Genomic DNA, 14,778 nt, shown 5'->3' with positions numbered 1-14,778 from the left:
GATTTAATGCAGCATTTGTTTTGCACGTATTTTGTGAGTCCCTTGGGAAGGGTTTATTTGGATAGTTCTCTGATTCATGTGGTGTAAGTTGAGGCAGCTGGGGCTGGAAGATTCGCTTCCAAGATCAAATGCCTGCTGCCTTGGTCATCTCTCTCTCTCTCTCTGCCTCTCCTTCTGTCCAAGTCTCTATCTCCCACTGTCTCCCGGACATCTTATACTTCAATGACTCTTGTCTTGGCCTGGACTTCTAACAGCACGGTACTTTAGATTCCACAAGTGAATGTTACAAAATCAAGACATAAAAGCTGCTTGTTTCTTAAGGTTTGAGTATGGGAATTGGCACAGCATGAAGTAGAGTAGTCAGAGAAGCCAGCCCAGTTTCATGGGGAGGAGGTTTAGACTGTGCCTCTGCTTCCCATGATTAAAGAAAAAAATTAAAGCCACCCTTAATCTTTCATGGAGAAGTTGTTGACAGTTATGAGAATAATACAGTTTTTCTCATTGTCGCATCAAAAGCTATTTCCTAATTTGGAGAAAAGCCTCATTATGTGAATCTAAAGTCAAAATGAATCAGATGTGCATACCCCTGATAGCTGGGACATAGACATATTCCCCAGGATTGGACAGTAAAATATTTCCAAACAGAGCTGTGACTGGAGGAAGTGAGCGTGGCTTCATTTTCTGCAGTCCTACTTGCCATGGTTTCTGGTGATATCCTGAAACCACCTCTTGACTATTGTATCATCACCAACCTACCCACAATCTTTGAATTATTGTTCTAAGTAAGTCACCTAGAGTTGGTTTCTGTGACGTGAAATATACAATCCTGACCAGTGAAATAGTTCAAGAAAGAGTTAGTGGTAATCTGTGCTCAATGGTGGCAATGGAAGGGGAAAATGTTAACAGATTTAAACTATATTACGTAGAACAAATACTTAGTGTTAGATGACCGAGGAGGACAAGAGAAAACATTGTCAACTATGTGGATAACAGAGTAATTCACTGAGATGTGGGACACTGGAAGAAGGTGACATTTTAAGGGTTCTCTGATGTTTTTAAGTTTTGAATATATTGATCTTGAAATACATGTGATGGATCTAAATGGCAATGCTGCATAGGTAGTTTTATATATCACTTGTAGTTCATATATAAGATCTGAGCTAGAAAATAGAAATATGGCGCACCCTGAAACAACACAGAATTAAAATTGCCCTGGTTCACTTACATGTAGTTCTTTTTTCAATAAATATACCATCAGTCTTCTGTATGCCTAGGTTTTACATCCATGGGTTCAACCAACTAGAGATCGAAACTATTTTCACTCAGCATTTAGAAACTCACAGATGCAGAGGGCCGACTCTATTGCATTGTGTACATCATTTTCTTCAAGGGACTTGAGCATCCAATGATTTCGGTAACTTAGGTTGCAGTTGGGCAGGAACCAGTGCCTAGCGGATACTGAGGAACATCTATAAGTTTTCTTGGGGAGTCAAAAGTTATACATAAATTTTTAACTATGTGAGGGTCAGCTAGATAGAAGTAATTAGCTTACAGATGTTAAATAAAGCCATGGGTATGGAAGAGTTACCCTGTAATGAAAAATAAAAGTATGACTTCTTCTGTGTGTACTCCCTGGTCAGTGGAATTATTTGCACAGAGGATATTCCTCAACAGCTTGTCTCTTGGGTTTCTCTCCAGAAGGAGTTTGCTTGTTGCTCTGATGGGGTCCAGTATGAGTGATCTAATTATCAGAATTAAGGTGGTTCTTTTTTAGAAATTCCTAAGACTTAACATCATTGAGGTAGCAAGAGACATTCAGAGTTTAGTGCAGAAGTGAGCTAAGGACTGACTCTTCAACTTTTAGCCCATGAGGCTACAAAATAGCCTTGTGCCCACAATCCAGTAAAGACCCCATTGAAAACTTCTCTTGAAATTTATGAAATTTTTCCCTTGCTGGTGTGGCTCAGCAGACTGAGGGCCAGCCTGTGTGCTGAAAGGTTCCCAGGTCAATTCATGGTCAATGCACATGGCTGGGTTGTGGGTCAAGGTCCCAGCTGGTGGCGTGGGAGAGGCAACTGATCTATGTTTCTCACATGGGGATGTTTCTCTCTTTCTTTCTCCCTTCTTTTCCCTCTCTCTAAAAATAAATAAATAACATCTTTGAAAAAAGAAGTTTATGAAATTTCTATTTAATCCTCTGTTAAGCACAAAATGGCAAACTATCTTCTAAGAATTTTTGACAGATCCTGATTTTTTTAGAGCAGAGAATGTATTGTGTGTGGGAGGGAAGTCGTATATAAATAAACTAGGTATGTATTACCCCATTTAGAAGATAGCAGTGGGAGTTCAGCCTAATTCTATAGAAGGGTCACCAACATCCAAGGCTCAGTCTTACGTGTTAAATACATGACACTTTTCTCCACGAGAGAAGCTCTGAGGACTAACTCATGAGAGCCAAGTTCAAGCATAATAGATAAATTGAAATCCTAGTTTATAAATTTGTACTGATTAACAAATAGACATGTTGACTGGTGTACAACCCACTCCTCTGTACAGAAGTCTTTTTAGAAAACCAATTCACAAAGTAAAATTTGCTTGGTGATTGCAGAGGATATTTTTTAAACTCTCGTGGAATACAAGTATGAAATGCTTCTTCTTCTCCCAAAAAAGGTTTGGTGATCAAGCAAATTTGAAAAATTTAGTTAGAATGAATCACCCTAAAAGTCAGTGCTTTAATAGTGCTCCCTGGCTGGTGTAGCTCAGTGGATTGAGCGCGGGCCTGTGAAACCAGAGGATCGCAGTTCGATTCCCAGTCAGGGCACATGCCTGGGTTGCAGGCTGGTTCCCTGCAGGCCAACTCCCAGCAGGGGATGCACGAAAGGCAACCATACATTGATGTTTCTCTCCCTCTCCTTCCCCTCTAAAGATAAATAAGTAAATAAAGTCTTAAAAAAATAGTGCTTTATTATTTCTCACAGTTTCTGTGTGTCAGGAATTCAGTAAAGGCTTGGCATGGCAAAGCATGGGATCTCCCCCACAGCTGCTGTGATGTGATGGCTCGGGTTGGGCAAGGAGAAGGCTCCAGCAGGTGGGTGCTGTCCAGTTCTCTCTCTCTCTCTCTCTCTCTCTCTCTCTCTCTCTCTCTCTCTCATATGTAGCCTCAGAATTCTCCGTGTTGTCTTTCTATATGGGCTGGTTTGGCCTTCCTCACATACAGCAACTTTATGGCATTTGAACTTCATACATTGAGGCTTAGGGTTTCAACAGGAGTGTTTCACCAAATAAGGTGGAAATTGCATCACTTTGTCTGGCAGGGCCTTGGAAATCATGCAACACCTGGCCTGATGCCCTTTGTTGGTTATGGACAAGTCAAAAGCCTGACCTATTTAAGGAGAGGCAACAAAAACTACCACCTCTTGATGGAATGGATGTCAAAGTCACATTTTGGAATAGCACTTAGAATATGAGACAAGGTCACTGCCATCTTTGGGAAATACAATGTCCCATACTAGCTATGTAATCCTGGTCATGCAACTGAATATCTGAGTCTCAGGTACCTCACATCAGGGGAGGGGAACAAAAAGAAATAAATAGAATAAAGCTTCCTGATTTTGGCCTCAACAACTCCGTTATAACAAAATAATAGTTATTAAATACAGGTATTAGTCAAAGTTGACATAAGTATTATTTTTTCTTCACCTCCAATATCTATTTTGTCTTTCTATTTCTATAGTATATATAAACCACTGTGAATATCTGTTTTTCACTTTTTATCATTTTAAATTTCATCTATTAGCCAGCAACTCCCAATTATTATCTTTAGCCCAGATGTGTCTCAAACTCCAGACTCACAGATTGAACTACCTGTCCAAACCTAAGCTCCCGATATTACCCCTTACAAATGGTTCAGATCTTCCTGTAAGAAAGAGTTGCAAAGCTTAGGTCTACACTGCTTCTTTTCTTGATAAATTCTGAACTGCAGAATGTACTTCACTCAAGCTTGCTGACTCTTTGGCCAGTGATTCTCTAAGTCAGGGGTGTCAAACTCATTTTCACCAGGAGCCACATCAGCCTCGAGGTTGCCTCCAAAGGGCCAAAAGTAATTCAGGACAGTATAAATGTAACTGCTCCTTAACAGTTAATCGAGAGCACGGCTCTGCCGCCAGGTAGAAACAAGGTGCCAGGCCAGATAAAACCAGGTGGAGGGCCAGATTCAGCCTGCGGGCCCATGTTTGCTGCCCGTGCGCTAAGCGCAGTCTCCAGACCAAGTGTCAGTGCCACCTGAAAACTAGAAATGTGTGTTCTTGCAATCACCCAGGTCCGATGGGTCAGCAACTTGTGTTTTATCAGACCCTCCTTATGACTCTCTGCACACTCGAATTGAGAGCCACTAGCTTAGGTCATCTGTTTCCAGGATCTGAGAACTACTAATTTATCTCTTCCTTACTCTCCACCTCATATTTCTCTTTTTCAGGTCCCTTTTATTGTGGCCAATCCAATGCTTATAAGCTATAACACCTCGTCTAATTGCCAATAGGCAGAGCAGAGTCATATTCATATGCTTCTTATATTGCAACAGGAACAAAAGAAAAAGCTTTCTTTCTTTCTTTTTTTTACCTGTTTTCCGGTAGGATCTTTGACATCTCAAATATGCTGCTTCTTTAAGCTTCTCTATCCTAGCTGATAACAATTCTATTCTTCCAGAATTCTTGATATATCTTTTTCTCACGCCCCAAATCAAATTCACCATGGAATTCTGTTTGCTCTCCTTTCAAATTAGATCCAGACTCCAACCACATCTTACCGTCTACACTGCCGCCATAATCTTCACCTCGATGGCTGACAGCGGGTAGTGGGTCTCCCTGTGTCTGCCCTAGGCTATTCTCACCACAGTAACCAAGTTGTCCTTTTGCAGCATAGATTAGAGCATGCCCCTACTCACAACCCTGTTAATACCCCCCTCTTCTATTAGAGTAAAAGCCAAAGTCTTCATTATAGCCCGCAAGGTGATCCATGATCCATGTCTAGCTCTTATCCCTGACCTTCTCTCCAACCTCTCGCTCTCTCCTCCAAATACACTAGTTAGTTTGCTGACCCTCCCCTGTTACTTTCCTGCCTTAGTGGGGAGTGGAAGCAGCCTGTGGGGTTTGGGTTCTGATGCAGAGAACACCGAAGAATTGCTTACTGCTTAAGATGGGGGGAGGAGTTTAAACCCTAATGGAAGAGAACACTGAATGGCTACTAGCAGAGTCAGATATAAGCCTAAAGCAGACCACATTACAGTGTTTTCTCCCAGAGAGGCATTGGTCAGGCAGGGGAGTACAGTGCTCTTTCTGTTTTGCCCACTTCCTGTGGGTTTGTTTCTATTTTGCTATTATTTAAACACATCAGGCTTTGTTTAAGCAAAGATGTTTTTGAGATCTCTGTCCAATGAGAATCACAAGTAACTGTATGTGATTTCAATTATCAACCATTGACAACCAGATGAGTGAGAATCTATTGTATTGAAGGAAACCTCAGGCATGGTGGGGCCCTGTATCCTGGGGGTGTTAGAGAATCCTTGTTCTCTAAACTTGGAATCAGATGAGTTGAGAATATGAAGATTAGGGCACCAATCTGCCATTCCTAGCTCTCTGTTTGAAAGAGCAAGAAGCAAATAAAGGCTTTGATCAGCACCAGAGTCGCAGAGCAAAACTGCAGGCCATCCTACCCTTTGATTTGGAAAAAAGTGGCCTTTCACAGCAGGGTTCAAAGACCTGATCTTTACTCTTGAAACCTGTGTCTTGCTGGGAGCATGAGCACTCGGGACACTTTGTTCCCAAAAGGATTCAGTTTGACTTCAGATGGCACTGCTAATTGCCTGCCTCTCTCTCTCTCTCTCTCTCTCTCTCTCTCTCTCTCTCTCCCCTCCCCTCCCCCACCCCCACCTCTTCACCTCATCCACCCAAAGTCAACATTTTTAGTGATACTCAGTTCAGTTCTACTTTACATTCCAAGAGTAAAAACTTCTATTCTGTTGGTAAAGCCTAGTATCTTTCTCCCTTTCCACCTGTGTGATACAGTTATTAAATGATAGAATAAAATATATACCATTTCCAACCTTACTGTACCCCTCAGGTCTAGGAGTCTGTGAAACTTGCCTCTTCAGAAACCACATTTGCAAAAGTTGGTTCCCTGTGGCTTACACCTCCAGGGTCAGGTACAGTCTCTGACCAGGGGCTCCGCAGTAGTCAACAATGTGCAGCACAATTTGCTGGGAGCCCCAAATGTCTGGTGTAGTGTTAGTCATAACTGTTAAAAATATAAAAGTTCAGAGGCTAGTGGGGACGTCCGATACAATAATCATTGGTAAGTAGAACCTAGGAAATTCCGAGAGATGGACTGGGAAGCATGGGTACCCAAGGATCCCAGGGGGCAGGGGGCAGAAAAGGCCTGGAGTGGAGGTGCCTCAGTGGGAATGAAGGAAGCATGGAGCATAGCCTTTTCTTCTAAAAGGATCCATGAAAACCTAATAATCTGATAATAATAATCTAATAATAATATAATCTAATAATAATCTAATAATAATAATCTAATAATAATAATTTAAGTTGTTCTGAAAACAACTTGAATACTTGTTTTCTAATATATTTTTCCTGAGTATTTCTATCCTGTAATTAATCTTTCTCTTCTGCAATTTTTGTTAGTCATTGTCATCACTGGAGTCTGTCCCCCCTCCACCCCTACTGCACATGCACAGTTGATTGAGAGGTTCATGACTTATTTTATCTGTAATTTCTTGTCCCTAAAGCTGAGGAGATTAAGCTTTTTGAGTTTAGGAACCAAGTCTCATATATATTCTCCTATTCCCAAAGTGCCCAGATGAGGTGACAATGTAGGATTTATTAACTTCACACTGTCAAAAAAAGAATTAATCTCTCATCTCATCAACACATATTTCAGCAAATATTCCCTCCCAGTCCCTAAGGCCCACCTGTACCTTTCTACACGCACACATGCACATGCTCACTCACACACATGCCACTCCTGTGTATCACTCAGGCCTTCTGCTTCTGCGTACCTCGCCTTAGCCTACAGAAAATGCCGTAAGTATGCACTCACATGCTTCCCCTTACAAAGCTGTTTAACTGATCTATAAAATTAAGTATTTTTAAATGTATTTTGACAACATTCCTGACAAAGTTAATAGACCATCAGTTTACCAAGGAAACTTCAGAGTCAGAGTTCAAACACTTGGTCAAGACGCTGCAGGACAACCCCAAAGGTGGATGGAAAGAGCTCACACCAGTGCACTAACTGATCAGTATATCTCTATTGTCAAATTGCTTACATGTTTGAACACCTCATTATTTTTTATAGTTTAAAATTCAATATTTAACTATTAAATATAATTTCATATGAAAAGACTGCAAAATAACTTATTTGGACACATTGTAACAATATATCTGACTACATTTTGAAAACTATAAAGTAACATATAAATGCAGTATTATGTTTCCAAGGAAGTTTAGCATCCCTAACAAAGTCCATCATGAGAATTGGTCAAAAGAGAACCTTTCAAGTGTTATCCTTCATTTATAATGATATATATATATATATAAAAATATATAATTGTAGGAACTATCTGTAAAGTTGTAGGTGATATGCTGATGGTAAAATCCCCAGAGACCAGGGTAAAATGTTCTGGCCTTTCACACAAAGCTGAAATACAGTTGCTATATATAATACACAAATATGTAATTCATGAGCTAAAAAAACATGTACATTTATACAAAATAGTCCTTTGATAAGAACTTTCTTTTGGATTTTTTATGAGTGAATTAATAATTTTTAATAATTCAGGGCCTCTCCTGCCACTATTCATTTCTAAATCAGTAAAATAATACAGAATTTTCAACTAATTAAATAAATGAATAAAATATCTTTACTCAGAGGCCCCTTAATTGGTTCTGGTGAGGAGTGCTATACCTTGATATTTTAGGCCTTGTTATTTGTATACTATTGTTCCTATCACCAGAATTTTCTTATTTTAAGGAGAAATGACCTGTTTTAAAGAGAGGAATAGCATGGCAAAACCTGAAATGTTATTTTATAACCTTATTATAACTGAAGTAGTTTAAGGTGCCTTTCTCCAGTCTGGTGTCATTGGGTTGAAAGGAAGGGTCACCTCCTTGTCACAGGCATCCCGGTCATGTTTCCCTGCAGTTTCACAACCCCAGACAAGGGTATGGAGGAGACTGCAGTATTGAAAAATCACCAAGGAAACATAACATTTTACAAAATATTTCATTTTATTGAAAATAATGACAAATTTGGCTTATAGGAAAAGACCTACTTATTCAATGAGAACACATGTATTTCCCTGTATATGCCCATTCTGGGGGATGAGTCCATATTTGGGGTGATCTAAAGTTACTGCCACTGAACAGGAAAGTTTGAGTCTCGGTGCAGAAGGGAGACCTCCCTCATCATCTTTATTACTCAGTCAAGTAACAGTGCCATTTGTAACTTCATTTGAGCCACTAATACTTGTACTCAGAAGAGAGCGCATCTTGGAATCCCCCTTTACAAGGGCGAACCACAGGTAACCGCCGAGGCAGCAGCAGTGACTCCAGGATATGCAGGTATACCTACTCTTGTCCTGCAAAAGGCTGGGTCTGGGAACTCCTGGTTTGAAATGGAAAGATGGTGAGAGTTACTTTTTTGTTACCCCTGGGTGATCTGGTGTATATTCTCATAAAATTCAACCTTGGAAGTCCAGGTGACTTCACCACTCTCTGGGTTTTTTCTTCCTTCTCCTTATTCTAATTTCCCTCTCACTCTCCAGGATCCTAGCTTTGTCCTGCTCCTACCCCCTGAGTTTGGATCAATTGCACCATAAGTCCAAAGTTCTTATGTTCTTTTAGATACTGTAGTCAAGGTCTGCATGGTCCACCCAGCTACTTTATCCTGGTTCTCCCTTTACTCTGAGTGAAACAAATATATGATAACCATTATTAGTAATTCTCACTCCTGGTAACTTGGTAGTGTTAGTTAGAATGGAAGAGGTTAAGGGAATAAAGGTGTTTACCTGTCTTGCCACATTTTCTGCTAATTGGAAATACTGGAGTTCTCCCAAAATGGAGTAGAATCCTCTTTAAAATAACTGGACTGATTATGTCAGTGCTCCATAGATACTCAACTAGTAACCCTTGGACACACTTAGCCAGTTTTTGAAGAGTCAACCTATTGGTGACTCTACCCAGTACTGCTTTAGAGACCTGTCCCTGATTCATTGGTACTCATCTCTTACAAAGAATGCATTATGCCCATTCCTGTCCTGGGTGGACCAAGGCCTGTAGACTTGCCATTTGGGCTTCCAGATCAGGGTGGAGGCAGCGACTTGCCTCCTAGAGAGGCTTGGGAGATTGTGCACCCCCCACCACCCAGCTCAGATGCAGAGTGTCTTTGAGCTTGTGCTTTTAGGAAACGCCATTCATTATCCTTTCTTTCTGTTCAGTCTTTCTTTCAAAGCATCTCTTCTACAAAAGTGAGGATATGTTTTCTTTCTGGTCCTACTTGGTTAATGGCAAATAATTGAAATCATGAATTTTATTATCATTACTATCTATACTGACATAAACCACCCCCTTCATAAGAGATGTTTTCCATAATACATATTCTATTTTTTACCAAATTTTTCCAAAATTTACTATTACAGTAAATATACAATACTATATTATTTTCAGGTATATAACAGAATGTTTAGATGTTTATATACCTCACAAAGTGATCATCCTCATAAGTCTAGTACCCATCTGAAATCATACATAGTTATTACAATATTATTGACTATATTCTGTATACTGTATCTTACATTGTTGTGACTACCCAAAGCAATTTACAGATTTAGTGCAATACCTATTAAAGTACCAATGGCATATTTCACAGACATAGAACAAACACTTCAAAAATTTATATGGAACCATAAATGACCCTGAATAGCAGCTGCAATGTTGAGAAAGAAGAACAAAGTAGGAGGGATCACAATACCTGATATCAAACTGTATTACAAGGCCACTGTAATCAAAACAGACTGGCACTAGCATAAAAACAGGCACATAGACCAATGGAACAGAACAGAGAACCCAGAAATAAATCCAACTCTCTATAGTCAATTGATATTCAACAAAGGGGGCAGTAACATAAAATGGGGTAAAGATAGCCTCTTCAACAAATGGTGTTGGGAGAACTAGATAGCTACATGCAAAAAAATGAAACTCGAGCACCAACTTACACCATACACCAAAATAAATTCAAGGTGGATAAAACACTTAAATATAAGCTGTGACACCATTAAAATCCTAGAGGAGAACATTGGCAGGAAAATATCAGATGTTTCACGCAGCAACATTTTTACTGATATGTCCCCCAGAGCAAGGAATATAAAGGAAAGAATAAACAAATGGGATCTCATCAAAATAAAAAGCTTCTGCGCAGCTAAAGAAAACAGCATTAAAATAAAAAGACAACCAACTGTATGGGAAAAACATATTTGCCAATGATACCTCAGACAAGGGTTTAATCTCCAAAATATACAAAGAACTCACAGGACTTCACTCTAAGAAGACAATTAACCCAATTAAAAAATGGGGAAAGGACTTGAACAGACACTTCTCCGAGGAGGACATACAGAGGATCCAGAGACACATGAAGAGATGCTCAATATCGCTTGCTATCAGCGAGATGCAAATTAAAACCACAATGAGATATCACTTTACACAGGTGACAATGGCTATCATAAACAAAGCAATAAACAACAAATGTTGGAGAGGGTGTGGGGAAAAGGGGACTCTGGTCCACTGTTGGTGGGATTGCAGACTGGTACAACCACTATGGAAAACAGTATGGAATTTTCTCAGAAAACTAAAATTGGACTTGCCTTTTGACCCAGCAATTCCACTATTAGGAGTATATCCTAAGAACCCTGAAACACCAATCCAAAAGAACCTATGCACCCCAATGTTCATAGCAGCACAATTTACAATAGCCAAGAGTTGGAAGCAACCTAGGTGCCCGTCAGTAAATGAATGGATCAAAAAACTATGGTACATATACACAACGGAATTCTATGCTGCAGAAAGGAAGAAGGAGCTCCTACCTTTTGCAACATCATGGATGGAACTGGAAAGCATTATGCTGAGTGAAATAAGCCAGGTGTTGAAGGACAAATACCATAGGGTCTCACCTTTAACAGGAATCTAAACAACAAAACAAACAAGCAAGCAAAATGTAACAAAAGACACTGAAATAGAGAACAGGCTGACAGTGACCAGAGGGGAGAGGGGAGGGATTTAGAGGAACATATATAAAGGATACATGGACAACAACTGATAAGGGTGGAAATGGGAGGGAGGGGGGAGCACGGGGGGTAGGACAGGATGGGAGTAATAGACAGAAAACTGTACTTGAAAAATAAATAAATAAATAAATAAATAAATAAATAAATAAATAAAATAATACTGGCAATCTGTACTTCTTAACCCCTTTTACCTTTTTCACTCCTTCCTCTAACTGCCACCCATCTGGCAAACATCAATTTGTTTTCTGTATCTATAAGTTTGTTTTTGATTTTTTTTTCACTTGTTTGTTAGATTCTACATATACGTAAGTGAATTCATATGGCATTAGTCCTTCTCTGTCTGGCTTATTTTACTTAGCATAATACCTTCTAGGTCCATCTGTGTTGTGGCAAATGGCAAGACTTTACTTTTTATGGCCTAGTAATATTTTATTGTGTATATGTACGACATCTTCTTTATCTATTCTTCTATCAGTGGACACTTAGGTTGCTTCCATATCTTGGGATTGTTAATAATGCTACAATAAATTGAGGAGCATATATCTTTTTTAATTAGTGTTTTTGTTTTCTTCAGACAAATATTCAGAAGTGTAATTGCCAGGTCTTATGATAGTTCTATTTTTAATTTTTTAGGAACCTCCACACTGTTTCCATAGTAGTTGCTTCAATTTACAATTCCACCAATGGTGAAGGAGGGCTCCCTTTTCTCCACATCCCTACCAACATGTGCTGTTTGTTGATTTATTGATAATAGCCCTCTGACAAGTGTGAGATGATATCTCATCGTGGGTTTGATTTGCATTTCCTTGGTGATTAGTGATATTGAGCATCTTTTCATGTGTCCATTAGCCATCTGTATGTCCTCTTTGGAGAAGTGTCTATTTACATCTTCTCCCATTAATTAGTCAAGTTGTTTGTTTATCTGATGTTGAGCTGTATGAATTTTTTACATATTTTGGATATTAATCCCTTATCAGACTTATCATTGATAAATATTTTCTCCCACTCTGTAGGTTGCCTTTTGTTTTGTTTTGTTAATGATTTCCTTTGTGATGCAAAACACCTTTAATCTGATGTAGTCCAATTTTTTTATTTGTGCTCCTGTTGTCTGCCCTAGGAGACATATCCAAAAAATATACTGTTAAGACTAATGTCAGTGAGTTTATTGCCTATGTTTTCCTGTAGGAGTCTAATGTTTTTAAGTCTTACATTTAAGTCTTTAATTCATTTTGAGTTTATTTTTATAAATGGTATAAGAAAGTGATCCCATTTCATTTTCTTTCATGTACCTGTTCAATTTTCCCAACACCATTTATTGAATAGGCCATCTGTAGCCCATTGCATGTGCTTGCCTGTTTTGTCATAGATTAATTTGACCATGGAGGTCTAAGTTTATTTCTGGGCTCTCTCTTCTGTTCCACTGATATACATGTCTGTTTTTATACTATACCATGCTGCTTTAATTACTACAGCCTTATACTATAGTTTGATATCAAGTAGTAGAAGACCTCCAACATTGTTCTTATTTCTTTCTTGATATTTCTTTATCTATTTGGGGGCTTTTGTGATTTCATATAAATTTTAGGATTATTTGTTCAAGTTTTGTGAACTATGCCATTAGTATTTTTATTGGGATTGTATTGAATCTGTAGATTGCTTTGGGTAGAATGGACATTTTTATGATGTTACTTCTTCCTATCCATCAGCACATTATTTCCTTCCATTTATTTGTGTTTCCTTCCATTTCTTTCTTCAGTGTCTAAGAGTTTTTCAGATATTTCACCTTCTTGGTTAAATTTATTCATTGATATTTTACTCTTTTTGATGTAGGTGTAAATTATTGTTTTCTTAATTTCTCTTCCTGATAGCTTGTTACTGATGTATAAAATATACAACCAACTTCTGAATATTAAATTTTGTACCCTGCTACTTTACTGAATTTATTTATTACTTCTCATAGTTTTTGGTGGAATATTTAGGATTCTTTATATATAGTATCATGTCATGTGCAAATGATTCCAATTTTACTTCTTCCTTTCCAATTTCTTTTTTTTTTTTTGGTCTGATTTCTGTGGCTAAAACTTCCAATAATATGTCGAATATAAGTGGTGAAAGTGTAGGTATTTATCTTGTTTCTGATCTTAAAATTAAAGCTTTTACTTGACACATAAAGTGAAAACACTGGTACATACAAGTACTTCAGCAGTTTCTCCATTTTGTTGATCATTTATTCCCAAATCTTGGATAAGATCTCAATTCCCAACTGAAACTCAGGATACCTTACCCAGGTATACCAGTGTTATTCTGGTGCCCAGTATTATAATAAATTGCCACAGCTTGAATCAGGTCTTCCTAATCTGTTTTTTGAATCTGGTGCCCAGTATTATAATAAATTGGCACAATTTGAATCAGGTCTTCCTAATCTGTTTTTTTGTCACTAACCCCAAATTATAGGTTAATAGTCAGCTGGAGCTACTTCTAAATATCAAGATAAAGATTGTAAAACTAATGATTTCATTTCAAGTGGCCTGGTCTAAATGACTTCTTGAAGTCTCTCCTGTTTCTTCATGAGGTTACTCATCAAGTTTACCAACATCACCTTAGCCTCCTGGATAAAGGAGGAAAGATGTCCTTGAGAATAATAGGCATAACTATAAACCTTAAATTCCTGCCAATTAGATTTTTTTTCCAAAGGTGTGATTCCTCAAATCTCTGTCTTGGTCAGAAAGGCTCTATAAACCAAGAAGAAATTTAGCTTCCATACCTGTGCCACACATGGCAGTTTGGCATATGTGTATGCCTAGGGAGAGAATCACCAATATGTTGTGAATATTCTGGTATTGTCTGTAAGATCTGTGAAATTCCCAAAATTATGTTCTTATTTCTCTTAGTTGGTATCCTGGACTCCTTTAAATCAAGGTTACTGACAGCACAGTCTTTCCAGAACACTCCTTAAATGGTGTAATTTAACTCAAAAAACATTGTTGGCCTTCATATTCCAAACTCATACAAGATGAACACTTCTCTCTTAATCCACAGTATATGGGAATATTTTGGCTGAGAAATAGATAAAGCTACACCAAGGCTCTTTCGGCCTCTCTCTTACACATGTTTGTGCAAAGGTCTGTGGAGGTTGGGGTGGGGAATCCCTTATGTACAATAGTGACCTGTAGTGGGACAACACCCAGTAGTGGTTGAACTCACTGCCACCATTGTAGTCAAACCAGCTGGTAGGGCTCAATAACAGTGTCCATCAGCCTTTTCACCTATGACATCTACTCAGACTCTAGGCTCAACACAATGTACCATAGGTACGTAACATTATGCACGTAGACTGCAGGTGTCTGTATCTTTTCAGACCTTGAAAATGGAGCAGACACCAAATACTTCTCATGGGTAGAATACTTGAAAAGCAATTATTGTTTGAGGTCCAACTA

Source organism: Sturnira hondurensis, unplaced genomic scaffold, assembly GCF_014824575.4.
Source record: "Sturnira hondurensis isolate 20B ecotype Veracruz unplaced genomic scaffold, ASM1482457v3 Scaffold0011291, whole genome shotgun sequence".
In the NCBI taxonomy this organism is placed as follows: domain Eukaryota; kingdom Metazoa; phylum Chordata; class Mammalia; order Chiroptera; family Phyllostomidae; genus Sturnira; species Sturnira hondurensis.
The sequence above is the reverse complement of the archived record's forward strand: the minus strand, read 5'-3'. Positions refer to the sequence as shown.